Here is a 26,088-nt window from a genome sequence, read left to right on the forward strand (position 1 = left end):
TTCCATTCCAATCTATTCCATTCGATTCCATTCCATTCCATTCCATTCCATTCCATTCCATTCCATTCCACTCGATTCCATTCCATTCCATTCCATTCCATTCCAATCTATTCCATTCGATTCCATTCCATTCCATTCCATTCCATTCCATTCCATTCCATTCCATTCCAATCTATTCCATTCGATTCCATTCCATTCCATTCCATTCCATTCCATTCCATTCCATTCCAATCCATTCCATTCTACTCGTGTTGATTCCCTTCCATTCCATTCCACTCCATTCCATTCCATTCCATTCCATTCCATTCCATTCCATTCCATTCCATTCCATTCCATTCCATTCCGTTCTAGTCGGGTTGATTCCATTCTATTCCATTCCATTCCATTCCATTCCATTCCATTCCATTCCATTCCATTCCATTCCATTCCATTCTATTCCATTCCATTCTACTCCATTGAATTCCATTCCATTCCATTCAATTCCATTCCATTCCATCCCTTTCCATTCCAGTTAGTTCTACTCGGGTTGATTCCATTCCATTCCGTTCCATTCCATTCCATTCCATTCCATTCAATTCCATTCCATTCCGTTACTTTCCATTCCATTCCATTCAAATCCATTCCATTCTACTCGGGTTGACTCCATTCCATTCCATTCCTTTCCATTCCATTATATTCCATTCTAATCCATTCGATTCCGTTCGATTCCATTCCATTCCATTCCATTCCATTCCATTCCATTCCATTCCATTCCATTCCATTCTATTGCATTCCATTCGATTCCATTCCATTCCATTCCATTCCATTCCATTCCATTCCATTCCATTCCATTCCATTCCATTCTATTCCATTCCATTCCATTCTGTTCCATTCTATTCCATTCCATTCCATTCCGTTCCACTCGGGTTGATTCCATTCTATTCCATTCCATTCCATTCGATTCCATTCGATATCATTCGATTCCTTTCCATTCCATTCCATTCCATTCCATTCCATTCCATTCCACTCCATTCCATTCTATTCCATTCCATTCCATTCCATTCCATTCCATTCTATTCCATTCCATTCCATTCCGTTCTACTCGGGTTGATTCCATTCCATTCCATTTCATTCCATTCCATTCCATTCCATTCCATTCGATTCCATTCGATTCCATTAAATTCCATTCCATTCCAATCCATTCCATTCTACTCGGGTTGATTCCATTCCATTCCATTCCATTCCATTCCATTCCATTCCATTCCATTCCATTCCATTCCATTCCACTCGATTCCATTCCATTCCATTCCATTCCAATCCATTCCATTCTACTCGGGTGGATTCCATTCCATTCCATTCTTTTCCATTCCATTCCATTCCATTCCATTCCATTCCATTACATTCCATTCGGTTCCATTCCATTCCATTCCATTCCATTCCATTCCATTCCATTCCATTCCATTCCATTCCGTTCTAATCGGGTTGATTCCATTCTATTCCATTCCATTCCATTCCATTCCATTCAATTCCATTCCATTCCATTCCATTCCATTCCATTCTATTCCATTCCATTCTACTCCATTGAATTCCATTCCATTCCATTCTATTCCATTCCATTCCATTCCTTTCCATTCCATTTAGTTCTACTCGGGTTGATTCCATTCCATTCCATTCCATTCCTTTCCATTCCATTCCAATCCATTCCATTCCATTACTTTCCATTCCATTCCATTCCAATCCATTCCATTCTACTCAGATTGACTCCATTCCATTCCATTCCATTACATTACATTCTATTATACTCCATTCCATTCCATTCGATTCCGTTCGATTCCATTCCATTCCATTCCATTCCATTCCATTCCATTCCATTCCATTCGATTCCATTCCATTCCATTCGATTCCATTCCATTCCATTCCATTCCATTCCATTCCATTCCAATCCATTCCATTCTACTCGGGTTGATTCAATTCCATTCCATTCCATTCCATTCCATTCCATTCCATTCCATTCCTTTCGATTCCATTCCTTTCCATTCCATTCCATTCCATTCCATTCCATTCCATTCCATTCCATTCCATTCCATTCCGTTCTACTCGGGTTGATTCCACTCCATTCCATTCCATTCCATTCCATTCCATTCCATTCCATTCCATTCCATTCCAACCCATTCCGTTCTACTCGGGTTGATTCCATTCCATTCCATTGAATTCCATTCCATTCCATTCCATTCCATTCCATTCCATTCCATTCCATTCCATTCCATTCCATTCGATTCCATTCCATTCCATTCCATTCCAAACCATTCCATTCTACTCGGGTTCATCATTCCATTCCATTCCATTCCATTCCACTCGGGTTCATTCCATTCCATTCCATTCCATTCCATTCCATTCCATTCCATTCCATTCCACTCGGGTGCATTCCATTCCATTCCATTCCATTCCATTCCATTCCATTCCATTCCGTTCTGCTCAGGTTGATTTCCATTCCATTCCATTCCATTCCATTCCATTCCATTCCATTCCATTCCATTCCATTCCATTCCATTCCATTCCATTCCATTCCATTCCGTTCTACTCGGCTTGAATCCATTGAGTTCCGTTCCGTTCCTTTCCGTCCCGACACGTCCCGTCCCGTCCCGTCCCGTCCCGTCCCGTCCCGTGCCGTTTTACTCGGGTTGATTCCTTTCCATTCCGTTCCGCTCGTTTCCGTTACGTTCCATTCCGTTCCACGCGGGTTGGTTCAATTCCATTCTATTCTATTCTATTCCTTTCCCTTCCATTCCATTCCATTCCATTCCATTCTACTCGGGTTGATTCCATGCCATTCCGTTCCGCTCCATTCCGTTCCACGCGGGTTGGTTCAATTCCATTCTATTCTATTCTATTCCTTTCCCTTCCATTCCATTCCATTCCATTCCATTCTACTCGGGTTGATTCCATGCCATTCCGTTCCGTTCCATTCCGTCCCATCCCGACCCGTCCCATCCCGTCCCGTCCCGTCCCATCCCGTTCCGTTCCACATGGGTTGATTCAATTCCTTTCGGTTACATTGAATTCCATTCCATTCCATTCTACTCGGATTGATTCCATTCCATTCCATTCCATTCCATTCCATACAATTCCATTCCATTCCATTTCATTGCATTCCATTCCATTCCATTTCTTTCGATTCCATTCGTTTCCATTCCATTCCATTCCATTCCAATCCATTCCATTCTACTCGGGTTGATTCCATTCCATTCCATTCCATTCCATTCCATTCCATTCCATTCCATTCCATTCCATTCCACTCGATTCCATTCCATTCCTTTCCATTCCATTCCAATCCATTCCATTCTACTCGGGTGGATTCCATTCCATTCCATTCCATTCCATTCCATTCCATTCCATTCCAATCCATTCCATTCTACTCGGGTTGATTCCATTCCTTTCCATTCCATTCCATTCCATTCCATTCCATTCCATTCCTTTCGATTCCATTCCATTCCATTCCATTCCATTCCATTCCATTCCATTCCATTCCATTCCATTCCATTCCGTTCTACTCGGGTTGATTCCACTCCATTCCATTCCATTCCATTCCATTCCATTCCATTCCATTCCATTCCTTTCCATTCCAACCCATTCCGTTCTACTCGGGTTGTTTCCATTCCATTCCATTCCATTCCGTTCCATTCCATTCCATTCCATTCCATTCCATTCCATTCCATTCGATTCCATTCCATTCCATTCCATTCGAAACCATTCCATTCTACACGGGTTCATCATTCCATTCCATTCCATTCCATTCCGTTCCACTTGGGTTCATTCCATTCTATTCCATTCCATTCCATTCCATTCCATTCCACTCGGGTGCATTCCATTCCATTCCATTCCATTCCATTCCATTCCATTCCATTCCATTCCATTCCATTCCATTCCATTCCATTCCATTCCGTTCTACTCGGCTTGAATCCATTGAGTTCCGTTCCGTTCCGTTCCGTCCCGACACGTCCCGTCCCGTCCCGTCCCGTCCCGTGCCGTTTTACTCGGGTTGATTCCTTTCCATTCCGTTCCGCTCGTTTCCGTTACGTTCCATTCCGTTCCACGCGGGTTGGTTCAATTCCATTCTATTCTATTCTATTCCTTTCCCTTCCATTCCATTCCATTCCATTCCATTCTACTCGGGTTGATTCCATGCCATTCCGTTCCGCTCCATTCCGTTCCACGCGGGTTGGTTCAATTCCATTCTATTCTATTCTATTCCGTTCCCTTCCATTCCATTCCATTCCATTCCATTCTACTCGGGTTGATTCCATGCCATTCCGTTCCGCTCCATTCCGTTCCACGCGGGTTGGTTCAATTCCATTCTATTCTATTCTATTCCTTTCCCTTCCATTCCATTCCATTCCATTCCATTCTACTCAGGTTGATTCCATGCCATTCCGTTCCGTTCCATTCCGTCCCATCCCGACCCGTCCCATCCCGTCCCGTCCCGTCCCATCCCGTTCCGTTCCACATGGGTTGATTCAATTCCTTTCGGTTACATTGAATTCCATTCCATTCCATTCTACTCGGATTGATTCCATTCCATTCCATTCCATTCCATTCCATACCATTCCATTCCATTCCATTTCATTCCATTCCATTCCATTCCATTTCTTTCGATTCCATTCGTTTCCATTCCATTCCATTCCATTCCATTCTATTCCTTTCGATTCCATTCCATTCCGTTAAATTCCATTCCATTCCATTCCATTCCATTCCATTCCATTCCATTCCGTTCTACTCGGGTTGATTCCACTCCATTCCATTCCATTCCATTCCATTATATACCATCCCATTCGATTCCATTCCATTCCATTCCATTCCATTCCATTCCATTCCATTCCATTCCATTCCATTCCATTCCATTCCGTTCTAGTCGGGTTGATTCCATTCTATTCCATTCCATTCCATTCCATTCCATTCCATTCCATTCGATTCCATTCCATTCCATTCCATTCTATTCCATTCCATTCTACTCCATTGAATTCCATTCCATTCCATTCAGTTCCATTCCATTCCATCCCTTTCCATTCCATTTAGTTCTACTCGGGTTGATTCCATTCCATTCCATTCCATTCCATTCCATTCCATTCCATTCCATTCAATTCCATTCCATTCCGTTACTTTCCATTCCATTCCATTCCAATCCATTCCATTCAACTCGGGTTGACTCCATTCCATTCCATTCCTTTCCATTCCATTATATTCCATTCTAATCCATTCGATTCCGTTCGATTCCATTCCATTCCATTCCATTCCATTCCATTGCATTCCATTCCATTCCATTCCATTCCATTCCGTTCTACTCGGGTTGATTCCATTCCATTCCTTTCCATTCCATTCCATTCCATTCCATTCCATTCCATTCCATTCCATTCCATTCCATTCCATTCCATTCCATTCCATTCCCTTCCATTCCATTCCATTCCAATCCATTCCATTCTACTCGGGTTGATTCCATTCCATTCCATTGCATTCGACTCCATTCGATTCCATTCGATTCCATTCCATTCCATTCCGTTCCATTCCATTCCATTCCATTCCATTCTATTCCATTGAATTCCATTCCATTCCATTCCATTCCATTCCATTCCATTCCATTCCATTCCATTCCATTCCGTTCTACTCGGGTTGATTCCATTCCATTCCATTCCATTCCATTCCATTCCATTCCATTCCATTCCAATCTATTCCATTCTATTCAATTCGATTCCATTCGATTCCATTCAACTCCGTTCAATTCCATTCCATTCCATTCCAATCCATTCCATTCTACTCAGGTTGATTCCATTCCATTCCATTCCATTCCATTCCATTCCATTCCATTCCATTCCATTCCATTCCATTCCAATCTATTCCATTCGATTCCATTCCATTCCATTCCATTCCATTCCATTCCATTCCATTCCATTCAATTCCATTCCATTCCATTACAATCCATTCCATTCTACTCGTGTTGATTCCCTTCCATTCCATTCAACTCCATTCCATTCCATTCCATTCCATTCCATTCCATTCCATTCCATTCCATTCCATTCCATTCCATTCCATTCCATTCCATTCCATTTCGTTCTACTCGGGTTGATTCCATTCTATTCCATTACATTCCATTCGATTCCATTCGATTCCATTCGATTCCTTTCCATTCCATTCCATTCCATTCCATTCCATTCCATTCTATTCCATTCCATTCCATTCCATTCCATTCCATTCCATTCCAATCCATTCCCTTCCGTTCTATTCGGGTTGATTCCATTCCATTCCATTCCATTCCATTCCATTCCATTCCATTCCATTCCATTCCATTCCATTCCATTCTATTGCATTCCATTCGATTCCATTCGATTCCATTCCATTCCATTCCATTCCATTCCATTCCATTCCATTCCATTCCATTCCATTCTATTCCATTCCATTCCATTCTGTTCCATTCTATTCCATTCCATTCCATTCCGTTCCACTCGGGTTGATTCCATTCTATTCCATTCCATTCCATTCCATTCCACTCCATTCCATTCTATTCCATTCCATTCTACTCCATTGAATTCCATTCCATTCCATTCTATTCCATTCCATTCCATTCCTTTCCATTCCATTTAGTTCTACTCGGGTTGATTCCATTCCATTCCATTCCATTCCATTCCATTCCATTCCATTCCATTCCATTCCATTCCATTCCATTACTTTCCATTCCATTCCATTCCAATCCATTCCATTCTACTCGGGTTGACTCCATTCCATTCCATTCCATTCCGTTCCATTCCATTCCATTATAATCCATTCCATTCCATTCGATTCCGTTCGATTCCATTCCATTCCATTCCATTCCATTCCATTCAATTCCATTCGATTCCATTCGATTCCATTCCATTCCATTCCATTCCAATCCATTCCATTCTACTCGGGTTGATTCCATTCCATTCCATTCCATTCCATTCCATTCCATTCCATTCCATTCCATTCCATTCCATTGCATTCTGTTCTACTCGGGTTGATTCCACTCCATTCCATTCCATTCCATTCCATTATATACCATCCCATTCGATTCCATTCCATTCCATTCCATTCCATTCCATTCCATTCCATTCCATTCCATTCCATTCCATTCCATTCCGTTCTAGTCGGGTTGATTCCATTCTATTCCATTCCATTCCATTCCATTCCATTCCATTCCATTCGATTCCATTCCATTCCATTCCATTCTATTCCATTCCATTCTACTCCATTGAATTCCATTCCATTCCATTCAATTCCATTCCATTCCATCCCTTTCCATTCCATTTACTTCTACTCGGGTTGATTCCATTCCATTCCATTCCATTCCATTCCATTCCATTCCATTCCATTCAATTCCATTCCATTCCGTTACTTTCCATTCCATTCCATTCCAATCCATTCCATTCTACTCGGGTTGACTCCATTTCATTCCATTCCTTTCCATTCCATTATATTCCATTCTAATCCATTCGATTCCGTTCGATTCCATTCCATTCCATTCCATTCCATTCCATTGCATTCCATTCCATTCCATTCCATTCCATTCCGTTCTACTCGGGTTGATTCCATTCCATTCCTTTCCATTCCATTCCATTCCATTCCATTCCATTCCATTCCATTCCATTCCATTCCATTCCCTTCCATTCCATTCCATTCCAATCCGTTCCATTCTACTCGGGTTGATTCCACTCCATTCCATTGCATTCGACTCCATTCGATTCCATTCGATTCCATTCCATTCCATTCCGTTCCATTCCATTCCATTCCATTCCATTCTATTCCATTGAATTCCATTCCATGGCATTCCATTCCATTCCATTCCATTACATTCCATTCCATTCCGTTCTACTCGGGTTGATTCCATTCCATTCCATTCCATTCCATTCCATTCCATTCCATTCCATTCCAATCTATTCCATTCTATTCAATTCGATTCCATTCGATTCCATTCAATTCCATTCAATTCCATTCCATTCCATTCCAATCCATTCCATTCTACTCGGGTTGATTCCATTCCATTCCATTCCATTCCATTCCATTCCACTCCATTCCATTCCATTCCATTCCATTCCATTCGATTCCATTCGATTCCATTCCATTCCATTCCATTCCATTCCATTCCATTCCATTCCATTCCAATCTATTCCATTCGATTCCATTCCATTCCATTCCATTCCATTCCATTCCATTCCATTCCATTCCAATCCATTCCATTCTACTCGTGTTGATTCCCTTCCATTCCATTCCACTCCATTCCATTCCATTCCATTCCATTCCATTCCATTCCATTCCATTCCATTCCATTCCATTCAATTCCATTCCGTTCTACTCGGGTTGATTCCATTCTATTCCATTACATTCCATTCGATTCCATTCGATTCCATTCGATTCCTTTCCATTCCATTCCATTCCATTCCATTCCATTCCATTCTATTCCATTCCATTCCATTCCATTCCATTCCATTCCATTCCATTCCAATCCATTCCCTTCCGTTCTATTCGGGTTGATTCCATTCCATTCCATTCCATTCCATTCCATTCCATTCCATTCCATTCCATTCCATTCCATTCCATTCTATTGCATTCCATTCGATTCCATTTGATTCCATTCCATTCCATTCCATTCCATTCCATTCCATTCCATTCCATTCCATTCCATTCCATTCTATTCCATTCCATTCCATTCTGTTCCATTCTATTCCATTCCATTCCATTCCGTTCCACTCGGGTTGATTCCATTCTATTCCATTCCATTCCATTCGATTCCATTCGATATCATTCGATTCCATTCAATTCCATTCCATTCCATTCCATTCCATTCCATTCTATTCCATTCCATTCCATTCCATTCCATTCCATTCTATTCCATTCCATTCCATTCCGTTCTACTCGGGTTGATTCCATTCCATTCCATTTCATTCCATTCCATTCCATTCCATTCCATTCCATTCCATTCGATTCCATTCCATTCCATTCCATTCCAATCCATTCCATTCTACTCGTTTTGATTCCATTCCATTCCATTCCATTCCATTCCATTCCATTCCATTCCATTCCATTCCACTCGATTCCATTCCATTCCATTCCATTCCATTCCAATCCATTCCATTCTACTCGGGTGGATTCCATTCCATTCCATTCTTTTCCATTCCATTCCATTCCATTCCATTCCATTACATTCCATTCGGTTCCATTCCATTCCATTCCATTCCATTCCATTCCATTCCATTCCATTCCATTCCGTTCTAATCGGGTTGATTCCATTCTATTCCATTCCATTCCATTCCATTCCATTCAATTCCATTCCATTCCATTCCATTCCATTCCATTCTATTCCATTCCATTCTACTCCATTGAATTCCATTCCATTCCATTCTATTCCATTCCATTCCATTCCTTTCCATTCCATTTAGTTCTACTCGGGTTGATTCCGTTCCATTCCATTCCATTCCTTTCCATTCCATTCCAATCCATTCCATTCCATTACTTTCCATTCCATTCCATTCCAATCCATTCCATTCTACTCGGGTTGACTCCATTCCATTCCATTCCATTACATTACATTCCATTATATTCCATTCCATTCCATTCGATTCCGTTCGATTCCATTCCATTCCATTCCATTCCATTCCATTCCATTCCATTCCATTCCATTCCATTCGATTCCATTCCATTCCATTCGATTCCATTCCATTCCATTCGATTCCATTCCATTCCATTCCATTCCATTCCATTCCATTCCAATCCATTCCATTCTACTCGGGTTGATTCAATTCCATTCCATTCCATTCCATTCCATTCCATTCCATTCCATTCCTTTCGATTCCATTCCTTTCCATTCCATTCCATTCCATTCCATTCCATTCCATTCCATTCCATTCGGTTCTACTCTGGTTGATTCCACTCCATTCCATTCCATTCCATTCGATTCCATTCCATTCCATTCCATTCCAATCCATTCCATTCTACTCGGGTTGATTCCATTCCATTCCATTCCATTCCATTCCATTCCATTCCATTCCATTCCATTCCATTCCATTCCATTCCATTCCATTCCATTCTATTCCTTTCGATTCCATTCCATTCCATTAAATTCCATTCCATTCCATTCCATTCCATTCCATTCCATTCCATTCCATTCCATTCCATTCCGTTCTACTCGGGTTGATTCCACTCCATTCCATTCCATTCCATTCCATTATATAACATCCCATTCGATTCCATTCCATTCGATTCCATTCCATTCCATTCCATTCCATTCCATTCCATTCCATTCCATTCCATTCCGTTCTAGTCGGGTTGATTCCATTCTATTCCATTCCATTCCATTCCATTCCATTCCATTCCATTCGATTCCATTCCATTCCATTCCATTCTATTCCATTCCATTCTACTCCATTGAATTCCATTCCATTCCATTCAATTCCATTCCATTCCATCCCTTTCCATTCCATTTAGTTCTACTCGGGTTGATTCCATTCCATTCCGTTCCATTCCATTCCATTCCATTCCGTTCAATTCCATTCCATTCCGTTACTTTCCATTCCATTCCATTCAAATCCATTCCATTCTACTCGGGTTGACTCCATTCCATTCCATTCCTTTCCATTCCATTATATTCCATTCTAATCCATTCGATTCCGTTCGATTCCATTCCATTCCATTCCATTCCATTCCATTGCATTCCATTCCATTCCATTCCATTCCATTCCATTCCATTCCATTCCATTCCATTCCATTCCATTCCAATCTATTCCATTCTATTCAATTCGATTCCATTCGATTCCATTCAATTCCATTCAATTCCATTCCATTCCATTCCAATCCATTCCATTCTACTCGGGTTGATTCCATTCCATTCCATTCCATTCCATTCCATTCCATTCCATTCCATTCCATTCCATTCCATTCGATTCCATTCGATTCCATTCCATTCCATTCCATTCCATTCCATTCCATTCCATTCCATTCCAATCTATTCCATTCGATTCCATTCCATTCCATTCCATTCCATTCCATTCCATTCCAATCCATTCCATTCTACTCGTGTTGATTCCCTTCCATTCCATTCCACTCCATTCCATTCCATTCCATTCCATTCCATTCCATTCCATTCCATTCCATTCCATTCCATTCCATTCCATTCCATTCCGTTCTACTCGGGTTGATTCCATTCTATTCCATTACATTCCATTCGATTCCATTCGATTCCATTCGATTCCTTTCCATTCCATTCCATTCCATTCCATTCCATTCCATTCTATTCCATTCCATTCCATTCCATTCCATTCCATTCCAATCCATTCCCTTCCGTTCTATTCGGGTTGATTCCATTCCATTCCATTCCATTCCATTCCATTCCATTCCATTCCATTCCATTCCATTCCATTCCATTCTATTGCATTCCATTCGATTCCATTCGATTCCATTCCATTCCATTCCATTCCATTCCATTCCATTCCATTCCATTCCATTCCATTCTATTCCATTCCATTCCATTCTGTTCCATTCTATTCCATTCCATTCCATTCCGTTCCACTCGGGTTGATTCCATTCTATTCCATTCCATTCCATTCGATTCCATTCGATATCATTCGATTCCTTTCCATTCCATTCCATTCCATTCCATTCCATTCCATTCCATTCTATTCCATTCCATTCCATTCCATTCCATTCCATTCCATTCCATTCTATTCCATTCCATTCCATTCCATTCCATTCCATTCCATTCCATTCGGTTCTACTCGGGTTGATTCCATTCCATTCCATTTCATTCCATTCCATTCCATTCCATTCCATTCCATTCCATTCGATTCCATTAAATTCCATTCCATTCCAATCCATTCCATTCTACTCGGGTTGATTCCATTCCATTCCATTCCATTCCATTCCATTCCATTCCATTCCATTCCATTCCATTCCATTCCATTCCATTCCATTCCACTCGATTCCATTCCATTCCATTCCATTCCATTCCATTCCAATCCATTCCATTCTACTCGGGTGGATTCCATTCCATTCCATTCTTTTCCATTCCATTCCATTCCATTCCATTCCATTACATTCCATTCGGTTCCATTCCATTCCATTCCATTCCATTCCATTCCATTCCATTCCATTCCATTCCATTCCGTTCTAATCGTGTTGATTCCATTCTATTCCATTCCATTCCATTCCATTCCATTCAATTCCATTCCATTCCATTCCATTCCATTCCATTCTATTCCATTCCATTCTACTCCATTGAATTCCATTCCATTCCATTCTATTCCATTCCATTCCATTCCTTTCCATTCCATTTAGTTCTACTCGGGTTGATTCCATTCCATTCCATTCCATTCCTTTCCATTCCATTCCAATCCATTCCATTCCATTACTTTCCATTCCATTCCATTCCAATCCATTCCATTCTACTCGGGTTGACTCCATTCCATTCCATTCCATTACATTACATTCCATTATATTCCATTCCATTCCATTCGATTCCGTTCGATTCCATTCCATTCCATTCCATTCCATTCCATTCCATTCCATTCCATTAAATTCCATTCGATTCCATTCCATTCCATTCCATTCCATTCCATTCCATTCCATTCCAATCCATTCCATTCTACTCGGGTTGATTCAATTCCATTCCATTCTATTCCATTCCATTCCATTCCATTCCATTCCTTTCGATTCCATTCCTTTCCATTCCATTCCATTCCATTCCATTCCATTCCATTCCATTCCATTCCATTCCATTCCGTTCTACTCGGGTTGATTCCACTCCATTCCATTCCATTCCATTCCATTCCATTCCATTCCATTCCATTCCATTCCATTCCATTCCATGCCTTTCCATTCCAACGCATTCCGTTCTACTCGGGTTGATTCCATTCCATTCCATTGAATTCCATTCCTTTCCATTCCATTCCATTCCATTCCATTCCATTCCATTCCATTCCATTCCATTCGATTCCATTCCATTCCATTCCATTCCAAACCATTCCATTCTACTCGGGTTCATCATTCCATTCCATTCCATTCCATTCCATTCCACTCGGGTTCATTCCATTCCATTCCATTCCAATCCATTCCATTCCATTCCATTCCACTCGGGTGCATTCCATTCCATTCCATTCCATTCCATTCCATTCCATTCCATTCCATTCCGTTCTGCTCAGGTTGATTTCCATTCCATTCCATTCCATTCCATTCCATTCCATTCCATTCCATTCCATTCCATTCCATTCCATTCCGTTCTACTCGGCTTGAATCCATTGAGTTCCGTTCCGTTCCTTTCCGTCCCGACACGTCCCGTCCCGTCCCGTCCCGTCCCGTCCCGTCCCGTGCCGTTTTACTCGGGTTGATTCCTTTCCATTCCGTTCCGCTCGTTTCCGTTACGTTCCATTCCGTTGCACGCGGGTTGGTTCAATTCCATTCTATTCTATTCTATTCCTTTCCCTTCCATTCCATTCCATTCCATTCCATTCTACTCGGGTTGATTCCATGCCATTCCGTTCCGCTCCATTCCGTTCCACGCGGGTTGGTTCAATTCCATTCTATTCTATTCTATTCCTTTCCCTTCCATTCCATTCCATTCCATTCCATTCTACTCGGGTTGATTCCATGCCATTCCGTTCCGTTCCATTCCGTCCCATCCCGACCCGTCCCATCCCGTCCCGTCCCGTCCCATCCCGTTCCGTTCCACATGGGTTGATTCAATTCCTTTCGGTTACATTGAATTCCATTCCATTCCATTCTACTCGGATTGATTCCATTCCATTGTATTCCATTCCATTCCATTCCATTCCATTCCATTCCATTCCATTCCATTCCATTCCATTCCATTGCGTTCCATTCGATTCGATTCCATTCCATTCCTTTCCATTCCATTCCAATCCATTCCATTCTACTTGGGTTGATTCCATTCCATTCCATTCGATTCCATTCAATTCCATTCCATTCCATTCCATTCCATTCCATTCCATTCCATTCCATTCCATTCCATTCCATTCCATTCCACTCGATTCCATTCCATTCCATTCCATTCCATTCCAATCTATTCCATTCGATTCCATTCCATTCCATTCCATTCCATTCCATTCCATTCCATTCCACTCGATTCCATTCCATTCCATTCCATTCCATTCCAATCTATTCCATTCGATTCCATTCCATTCCATTCCATTCCATTCCATTCCATTCCATTCCATTCCAATCTATTCCATTCGATTCCATTCCATTCCATTCCATTCCATTCCATTCCATTCCATTCCAATCCATTCCATTCTACTCGTGTTGATTCCCTTCCATTCCATTCCACTCCATTCCATTCCATTCCATTCCATTCCATTCCATTCCATTCCATTCCATTCCATTCCATTCCATTCCATTCCATTCCGTTCTACTCGGGTTGATTCCATTCTATTCCATTACATTCCATTCGATTCCATTCGATTCCATTCGATTCCTTTCCATTCCATTCCATTCCATTCCATTCCATTCCATTCTATTCCATTCCATTCCATTCCATTCCATTCCATTCCATTCCAATCCATTCCCTTCCGTTCTATTCGGGTTGATTCCATTCCATTCCATTCCATTCCATTCCATTCCATTCCATTCCATTCCATTCCATTCCATTCTATTGCATTCCATTCGATTCCATTCGATTCCATTCCATTCCATTCCATTCCATTCCATTCCATTCCATTCCATTCCATTCTATTCCATTCCATTCCATTCTGTTCCATTCTATTCCATTCCATTCCATTCCGTTCCACTCGGGTTGATTCCATTCTATTCCATTCCATTCCATTCGATTCCATTCGATATCATTCGATTCCATTCCATTCCATTCCATTCCATTCCATTCCATTCCATTCCATTCTATTCCATTCCATTCCATTCCATTCCATTCCATTCTATTCCATTCCATTCCATTCCGTTCTACTCGGGTTGATTCCATTCCATTCCATTTCATTCCATTCCATTCCATTCCATTCCATTCGATTCCATTCGATTCCATTCCATTCCATTCCATTCCAATCCATTCCATTCTACTCGGGTTGATTCCATTCCATTCCATTCCATTCCATTCCATTCCATTCCATTCCATTCCATTCCATTCCATTCCACTCGATTCCATTCCATTCCATTCCATTCCGTTCCAATCCATTCCATTCTACTCGGGTGGATTCCATTCCATTCCATTCTTTTCCATTCCATTCCATTCCATTCCATTCCATTACATTCCATTCGGTTCCATTCCATTCCATTCCATTCCATTCCATTCCATTCCATTCCATTCCATTCCATTCCATTCCATTCCCTTCTAATCGGGTTGATTCCATTCTATTCCATTCCATTCCATTCCATTCCATTCAATTCCATTCCATTCCATTCCATTCCATTCCATTCTATTCCATTCCATTCTACTCCATTGAATTCCATTCCATTCCATTCTATTCCATTCCATTCCATTCCTTTCCATTCCATTTAGTTCTACTCGTGTTGATTCCATTCCATTCCATTCCATTCCTTTCCATTCCATTCCAATCCATTCCATTCCATTACTTTCCATTCCATTCCATTCCAATCCATTCCATTCTACTCGGGTTGACTCCATTCCATTCCATTCCATTACATTACATTCCATTATATTCCATTCCATTCCATTCGATTCCGTTCGATTCCATTCCATTCCATTCCATTCCATTCCATTCCATTCCATTCCATTCGATTCCATTCCATTCCATTCGATTCCATTCCATTCCATTCCATTCCATTCCATTCCATTCCAATCCATTCCATTCTACTCGGGTTGATTCCATTCCATTCCATTCCATTCCATTCCATTCCATTCCATTCCATTCCATTCCATTCCATTCCTTTCAATTCCATTCCTTTCCATTCCATTCCATTCCATTCCATTCCATTCCATTCCATTCCATTCCGTTCTACTCGGGTTGATTCCATTCCATTCCATTCCATTCCATTCCATTCCATTCCATTCCACTCCATTCCATTCGATTCCATTCGATTCCATTCCATTCCATTCCATTCCATTCCAATCCATTCCATTCTACTCGGGTTGATGCCATTCCATTCCATTCCATTCCATTCCATTCCATTGCATTCCATTCGATTCCATTCGATTCCATTCCATTCGATTCCATTCGAGATCATTCGATTCCATTCCATCCCATTCCAATCCATTCCATTCCATTCCGTTCTACTCGGGTTGATTCCATTCCATTCCATTTCATTCCATTCCATTCCATTCCATTCCATTCGATTCCATTCGATTCCATTCCATTCCATTCCATTCCAATCCATTCCATTCTACTCGGGTTGATTCCATTCCATTCCATTCCATTCCATTCCATTCCATTCCATTCCATTCCATTCCACTCGATTCCATTCCATTCTTTCCATTCCATTCCAATCCATTCCATTCTACTCGGGTGGATTCCATTCCATTCCATTCCATTCCATTCCATTCCATTCCATTCCATTCCATTCCATTCCATTCCACTCCATTCGATTCCATTCCATTCCATTCCATTCCATTCCATTCCATTCCATTCCATTCCATTCCATTCCGTTCTAGTCGGGTTGATTCCATTCTATTCCATTCCATTCCATTCCATTCCACTCCATTCCATTCCATTCCATTCCATTCTATTCCATTCCATTCTACTCCATTGAATTCCATTCCATTCCATTCTATTCCATTCCATTCCATTCCTTTCCATTCCATTTAGTTCTACTCGGGTTGATTCCATTACATTCCATTCCATTCCATTCCATTCCATTCCATTGCATTCCATTCCATTCCATTCCATTACTTTCCATTCCATTCCATTCCAATCCATTCCATTCTACTCGGGTTGACTCCATTCCATTCCATTCCATTCCATTCCATTACATTCCATTATAATCCATTCCATTCCATTCGATTCCGTTCGATTCCATTCCATTCCATTCCATTCCATTCCATTCAATTCCATTCGATTCCATTCGATTCCATTCCATTCCATTCCATTCCAATCCATTCCATTCTACTCGGGTTGATTCCATTCCATTCCATTCCATTCCATTCCATTCCATTCCATTCCATTCCATTCCATTCTATTCCTTTCGATTCCATTCCATTCCATTAAATTCCATTCCATTCCATTCCATTCCATTCCATTCCATTCCATTCCATTCCATTCCATTGCATTCCGTTCTACTCGGGTTGATTCCACTCCATTCCATTCCATTCCATTCCATTATATACCATCCCATTCGATTCCATTCCATTCCATTCCATTCCATTCCATTCCATTCCATTCCATTATATACCATCCCATTCGATTCCATTCCATTCCATTCCATTCCATTCCATTCCAATCCATTCCATTCTACTCGGGTTGACTCCATTCCATTCCATTCCTTTCCATTCCATTATATTCCATTCTAATCCATTCGATTCCGTTCGATTCCATTCCATTCCATTCCATTCCATTCCATTGCATTCCATTCCATTCCATTCCATTCCATTCCGTTCTACTCGGGTTGATTCCATTCCATTCCTTTCCATTCCATTCCATTCCATTCCATTCCATTCCATTCCATTCTACTCGGGTTGATTCCATTCCATTCCATTGCATTCGACTCCATTCGATTCCATTCGATTCCATTCCATTCCATTCCGTTCCATTCCATTCCATTCCATTCCATTCTATTCCATTGAATTCCATTCCATTCCATTCCATTCCATTCCATTCCATTCCATTCCATTCCATTCCATTCCAATCCATTCCTTTCCATTCCATTCCGTTCTACTCGGGTTGATTCCATTCCATTCCATTCCATTCCATTCCATTCCATTCCATTCCATTCCATTCCAATCTATTCCATTCTATTCAATTCGATTCCATTCGATTCCATTCAATTCCATTCAATTCCATTCCATTCCATTCCAATCCATTCCATTCTACTCGGGTTGATTCCATTCCATTCCATTCCATTCCATTCCATTCCATTCCATTCCATTCCATTCCATTCCATTCCATTCGATTCCATTCGATTCCATTCCATTCCATTCCATTCCATTCCATTCCATTCCATTCCAATCTATTCCATTCGATTCCATTCCATTCCATTCCATTCCATTCCATTCCATTCCATTCCAATCCATTCCATTCTACTCGTGTTGATTCCCTTCCATTCCATTCCACTCCATTCCATTCCATTCCATTCCATTCCATTCCATTCCATTCCATTCCGTTCTACTCGGGTTGATTCCATTCTATTCCATTACATTCCATTCGATTCCATTCGATTTCATTCGATTCCTTTCCATTCCATTCCATTCCATTCCATTCCATTCCGTTCTATTCCATTCCATTCCATTCCATTCCATTCCATTCCATTCCAATCCATTCCCTTCCGTTCTATTCGGGTTGATTCCATTCCATTCCATTCCATTCCATTCCATTCCATTCCATTCCATTCCATTCCATTCCATTCTATTGCATTCCATTCGATTCCATTTGATTCCATTCCATTCCATTCCATTCCATTCCATTCCATTCCATTCCATTCCATTCCATTCTATTCCATTCCATTCCATTCTGTTCCATTCTATTCCATTCCATTCCATTCCGTTCCACTCGGGTTGATTCCATTCTATTCCATTCCATTCCATTCGATTCCATTCGATATCATTCAATTCCATTCCATTCCATTCCATTCCATTCCATTCCATTCCATTCCATTCCATTCTATTCCATTCCATTCCATTCCATTCCATTCCATTCTATTCCATTCCATTCCATTCCGTTCTACTCGGGTTGATTCCATTCCATTCCATTTCATTCCATTCCATTCCATTCCATTCGATTCCATTCCATTCCATTCCATTCTATTCCATTCCATTCTACTCCATTGAATTCCATTCCATTCCATTGAATTCCATTCCATTCCATTCTACTCGGGTTGATTCCATTCCATTCCATTCCATTCCATTCCATTCCATTCCATTCCATTCCATTCCACTCGATTCCATTCCATTCTTTCCATTCCATTCCAATCCATTCCATTCTACTCGGGTGGATTCCATTCCATTCCATTCCATTCCATTCCATTCCATTCCATTCCATTCCATTCCATTCCATTCCACTCCATTCGATTCCATTCCATTCCATTCCATTCCATTCCATTCCATTCCATTCCATTCCATTCCATTCCGTTCTAGTCGGGTTGATTCCATTCTATTCCATTCCATTCCATTCCATTCCACTCCATTCCATTCCATTCCATTCCATTCTATTCCATTCCATTCTACTCCATTGAATTCCATTCCATTCCATTCTATTCCATTCCATTCCATTCCTTTCCATTCCATTTAGTTCTACTCGGGTTGATTCCATTACATTCCATTCCATTCCATTCCATTCCATTCCATTGCATTCCATTCCATTCCATTCCATTACTTTCCATTCCATTCCATTCCAATCCATTCCATTCTACTCGGGTTGACTCCATTCCATTCCATTCCATTCCATTCCATTACATTCCATTATAATCCATTCCATTCCATTCGATTCCGTTCGATTCCATTCCATTCCATTCCATTCCATTCCATTCAATTCCATTCGATTCCATTCGATTCCATTCCATTCCATTCCATTCCAATCCATTCCATTCTACTCGGGTTGATTCCATTCCATTCCATTCCATTCCATTCCATTCCATTCCATTCCATTCCATTCCATTCCATTCTATTCCTTTCGATTCCATTCCATTCCATTAAATTCCATTCCATTCCATTCCATTCCATTCCATTCCATTCCATTCCATTCCATTCCATTCCATTGCATTCCGTTCTACTCGGGTTGATTCCACTCCATTCCATTCCATTCCATTCCATTATATACCATCCCATTCGATTCCATTCCATTCCATTCCATTCCATTCCATTCCATTATATACCATCCCATTCGATTCCATTCCATTCCATTCCATTCCATTCCATTCCAATCCATTCCATTCTACTCGGGTTGACTCCATTCCATTCCATTCCTTTCCATTCCATTATATTCCATTCTAATCCATTCGATTCCGTTCGATTCCATTCCATTCCATTCCATTCCATTCCATTGCATTCCATTCCATTCCATTCCATTCCATTCCGTTCTACTCGGGTTGATTCCATTCCATTCCTTTCCATTCCATTCCATTCCATTCCATTCCATTCCATTCCATTCCATTCTACTCGGGTTGATTCCATTCCATTCCATTGCATTCGACTCCATTCGATTCCATTCGATTCCATTCCATTCCATTCCGTTCCATTCCATTCCATTCCATTCCATTCTATTCCATTGAATTCCATTCCATTCCATTCCATTCCATTCCATTCCATTCCATTCCATTCCATTCCATTCCATTCCATTCCAATCCATTCCTTTCCATTCCATTCCGTTCTACTCGGGTTGATTCCATTCCATTCCATTCCATTCCATTCCATTCCATTCCATTCCATTCCATTCCATTCCAATCTATTCCATTCTATTCAATTCGATTCCATTCGATTCCATTCAATTCCATTCAATTCCATTCCATTCCATTCCAATCCATTCCATTCTACTCGGGTTGATTCCATTCCATTCCATTCCATTCCATTCCATTCCATTCCATTCCATTCCATTCCATTCCATTCCATTCGATTCCATTCGATTCCATTCCATTCCATTCCATTCCATTCCATTCCATTCCATTCCAATCTATTCCATTCGATTCCATTCCATTCCATTCCATTCCATTCCATTCCATTCCATTCCAATCCATTCCATTCTACTCGTGTTGATTCCCTTCCATTCCATTCCACTCCATTCCATTCCATTCCATTCCATTCCATTCCATTCCATTCCATTCCGTTCTACTCGGGTTGATTCCATTCTATTCCATTACATTCCATTCGATTCCATTCGATTTCATTCGATTCCTTTCCATTCCATTCCATTCCATTCCGTTCTATTCCATTCCATTCCATTCCATTCCATTCCATTCCATTCCAATCCATTCCCTTCCGTTCTATTCGGGTTGATTCCATTCCATTCCATTCCATTCCATTCCATTCCATTCCATTCCATTCCATTCCATTCCATTCTATTGCATTCCATTCGATTCCATTTGATTCCATTCCATTCCATTCCATTCCATTCCATTCCATTCCATTCCATTCCATTCCATTCTATTCCATTCCATTCCATTCTGTTCCATTCTATTCCATTCCATTCCATTCCGTTCCACTCGGGTTGATTCCATTCTATTCCATTCCATTCCATTCGATTCCATTCGATATCATTCAATTCCATTCCATTCCATTCCATTCCATTCCATTCCATTCCATTCCATTCTATTCCATTCCATTCCATTCCATTCCATTCCATTCTATTCCATTCCATTCCATTCCGTTCTACTCGGGTTGATTCCATTCCATTCCATTTCATTCCATTCCATTCCATTCCATTCGATTCCATTCCATTCCATTCCATTCTATTCCATTCCATTCTACTCCATTGAATTCCATTCCATTCCATTGAATTCCATTCCATTCCATCCCTTTCCATTCCATTTACTTCTACTCGGGTTGATTCCATTCCATTCCATTCCATTCCATTCCATTCCATTCCATTCCATTCAATTCCATTCCATTCCGTTACTTTCCATTCCATTCCATTCCAATCCATTCCATTCTACTCGGGTTGACTCCATTCCATTCCATTCCTTTCCATTCCATTATATTCCATTCCAATCCATTCGATTCCGTTCGATTCCATTCCATTCCATTCCATTCCATTCCATTGCATTCCATTCCATTCCATTCCATTCCATTCCGTTCTACTCGGGTTGATTCCATTCCATTCCTTTCCATTCCATTCCATTCCATTCCATTCCATTCCATTCCATTCTACTCGGGTTGATTCCATTCCATTCCATTGCATTCGACTCCATTCGATTCCATTCGATTCCATTCCATTCCATTCCGTTCCATTCCATTCCATTCCATTCCATTCTATTCCATTGAATTCCATTCCATTCCATTCCATTCCATTCCATTCCATTCCATTCCATTCCATTCCATTCCATTCCATTCCGTTCTACTCGGGTTGATTCCATTCCATTCCATTCCATTCCATTCCATTCCATTCCATTCCATTCCAATCTATTCCATTCTATTCAATTCGATTCCATTCGATTCCATTCAATTCCATTCAATTCCATTCCATTCCATTCCAATCCATTCCATTCTACTCGGGTTGATTCCATTCCATTCCATTCCATTCCATTCCATTCCATTCCATTCCATTCCATTCCATTCCATTCCATTCGATTCCATTCGATTCCATTCCATTCCATTCCATTCCATTCCATTCCATTCCATTCCATTCCATTCCATTCCATTCCAATCTATTCCATTCGATTCCATTCCATTCCATTCCATTCCATTCCATTCCATTCCAATCCATTCCATTCTACTCGTGTTGATTCCCTTCCATTCCATTACACTCCATTCCATTCCATTCCATTCCATTCCATTCCATTCCATTCCATTCCATTCCATTCCATTCCATTCCGTTCTACTCGGGTTGATTCCATTCTATTCCATTACATTCCATTCGATTCCATTCGATTTCATTCGATTCCTTTCCATTCCATTCCATTCCATTCCATTCCATTCCGTTCTATTCCATTCCATTCCATTCCATTCCATTCCATTCCATTCCATTCCAATCCATTCCCTTCCGTTCTATTCGGGTTGATTCCATTCCATTCCATTCCATTCCATTCCATTCCATTCCATTCCATTCCATTCCATTCCATTCTATTGCATTCCATTCGATTCCATTTGATTCCATTCCATTCCATTCCATTCCATTCCATTCCATTCCATTCCATTCCATTCTATTCCATTCCATTCCATTCTGTTCCATTCTATTCCATTCCATTCCATTCCGTTCCACTCGGGTTGATTCCATTCTATTCCATTCCATTCCATTCGATTCCATTCGATATCATTCAATTCCATTCCATTCCATTCCATTCCATTCCATTCCATTCCATTCTATTCCATTCCATTCCATTCCATTCCATTCCATTCTATTCCATTGTATTCCATTCCGTTCTACTCGGGTTGATTCCATTCCATTCCATTTCATTCCATTCCATTCCATTCCATTCCATTCGATTCCATTCGATTCGATTCCATTCCATTCTATTCCAATCCATTCCATTCTACTCGGGTTGATTCCATTCCATTCCATTCCATTCCATTCCATTCCATTCCATTCCATTCCACTCGATTCCATTCCATTCCATTCCATTCCATTCCAATCCATTCCATTCTACTCGGGTGGATTCCATTCCATTCCATTCTTTTCCATTCCATTCCATTCCATTCAATTCCATTCCATTCCATTCAGTTCTAATCGGGTTGATTCCATTCTATTCCATTCCATTCCATTCCATTCCATTCAATTCCATTCCATTCCATTCCATTCCATTCGATTCTATTCCATTCCATTCTACTCCATTGAATTCCATTCCATTCCATTCTATTCCATTCCATTCCATTCCTTTCCATTCCATTTAGTTCTACTCGGGTTGATTCCGTTCCATTCCATTCCATTCCTTTCCATTCCATTCCAATCCATTCCATTCCATTACTTTCCATTCCATTCCATTCCAATCCATTCCATTCTACTCGGGTTGACTCCATTCCATTCCATTCCATTCCATTACATTCCATTATATTCCATTCCATTCCATTCGATTCCGTTCGATTCCATTCCATTCCATTCCATTCCATTCCATTCCATTCGATTCCATTCCATTCCATTCGATTCCATTCCATTCCATTCCATTCCATTCCATTCCATTCCAATCCATTCCATTCTACTCGGGTTGATTCCATTCCATTCCATTCCATTCCATTCCATTCCATTCCATTCCATTCCTTTCGATTCCATTCCTTTCCATTCCATTCCATTCCATTCCATTCCATTCCATTCCATTCCATTCCGTTCTACTCGGGTTGATTCCACTCCATTCCATTCCATTCCATTCGATTCCATTCCATTCCATTCCATTCCAATCCATTCCATTCTACTCGGGTTGATTCCATTCCATTCCATTCCATTCCATTCCATTCCATTCCATTCCATTCCATTCCATTCCATTCCATTCCATTCTATTCCTTTCGATTCCATTCCATTCCATTAAATTCCATTCCATTCCATTCCATTCCATTCCATTCCATTCAATTCCATTCCATTCCATTCCATTCCGTTCTACTCGGGTTGATTCCACTCCATTCCATTCCATTCCATTCCATTATATACCATCCCATTCGATTCCATTCCATTCCATTCCATTCCATTCCATTCCATTCCATTCCATTCCATTCCATTCCATTCCGTTCTAGTCGGGTTGATTCCATTCTATTCCATTCCATTCCATTCCATTCCATTCCATTCCATTCGATTCCATTCCATTCCATTCCATTCTATTCCATTCCATTCTACTCCATTGAATTCCATTCCATTCCATTCAATTCCATTCCATTCCATCCCTTTCCATTCCATTTAGTTCTACTCGGGTTGATTCCATTCCATTCCGTTCCATTCCATTCCATTCCATTCCATTCAATTCCATTCCATTCCGTTACTTTCCATTCCATTCCATTCAAATCCATTCCATTCTACTCGGGTTGACTCCATTCCATTCCATTCCTTTCCATTCCATTATATTCCATTCTAATCCATTCGATTCCGTTCGATTCCATTCCATTCCATTCCATTCCATTCCATTCCATTCCATTCCATTCCATTCTATTGCATTCCATTCGATTCCATTCGATTCCATTCCATTCCATTCCATTCCATTCCATTCCATTCCATTCCATTCCATTCTATTCCATTCCATTCCATTCTGTTCCATTCTATTCCATTCCATTCCATTCCGTTCCACTCGGGTTGATTCCATTCTATTCCATTCCATTCCATTCGATTCCATTCGATATCATTCGATTCCTTTCCATTCCATTCCATTCCATTCCATTCCATTCCATTCCATTCCATTCCATTCCATTCTATTCCATTCCATTCCATTCCATTCCATTCCATTCTATTCCATTCCATTCCATTCCGTTCTACTCGGGTTGATTCCATTCCATTCCATTTCATTCCATTCCATTCCATTCCATTCCATTCGATTCCATTCGATTCCATTAAATTCCATTCCATTCCAATCCATTCCATTCTACTCGGGTTGATTCCATTCCATTCCATTCCATTCCATTCCATTCCATTCCATTCCATTCCATTCCATTCCATTCCACTCGATTCCATTCCATTCCATTCCATTCCAATCCATTCCATTCTACTCGGGTGGATTCCATTCCATTCCATTCTTTTCCATTCCATTCCATTCCATTCCATTCCATTCCATTACATTCCATTCGGTTCCATTCCATTCCATTCCATTCCATTCCATTCCATTCCATTCCATTCCATTCCATTCCATTCCGTTCTAATCGGGTTGATTCCATTCTATTCCATTCCATTCCATTCCATTCCATTCAATTCCATTCCATTCCATTCCATTCCATTCCATTCTATTCCATTCCATTCTACTCCATTGAATTCCATTCCATTCCATTCTATTCCATTCCATTCCATTCCTTTCCATTCCATTTAGTTCTACTCGGGTTGATTCCATTCCATTCCATTCCATTCCTTTCCATTCCATTCCAATCCATTCCATTCCATTACTTTCCATTCCATTTAGTTCTACTCGGGTTGATTCCATTCCAATCCATTCCATTCTACTCGGATTGACTCCATTCCATTCCATTCCATTACATTACATTCTATTATACTCCATTCCATTCCATTCGATTCCGTTCGATTCCATTCCATTCCATTCCATTCCATTCCATTCCATTCCATTCCATTCCATTCGATTCCATTCCATTCCATTCGATTCCATTCCATTCCATTCCATTCCATTCCATTCCATTCCAATCCATTCCATTCT

The sequence above is a fragment of the Gorilla gorilla genome, chromosome 17, assembly GCF_029281585.2.
Source record: "Gorilla gorilla gorilla isolate KB3781 chromosome 17, NHGRI_mGorGor1-v2.1_pri, whole genome shotgun sequence".
NCBI classification, from domain to species: Eukaryota; Metazoa; Chordata; class Mammalia; order Primates; family Hominidae; genus Gorilla; species Gorilla gorilla.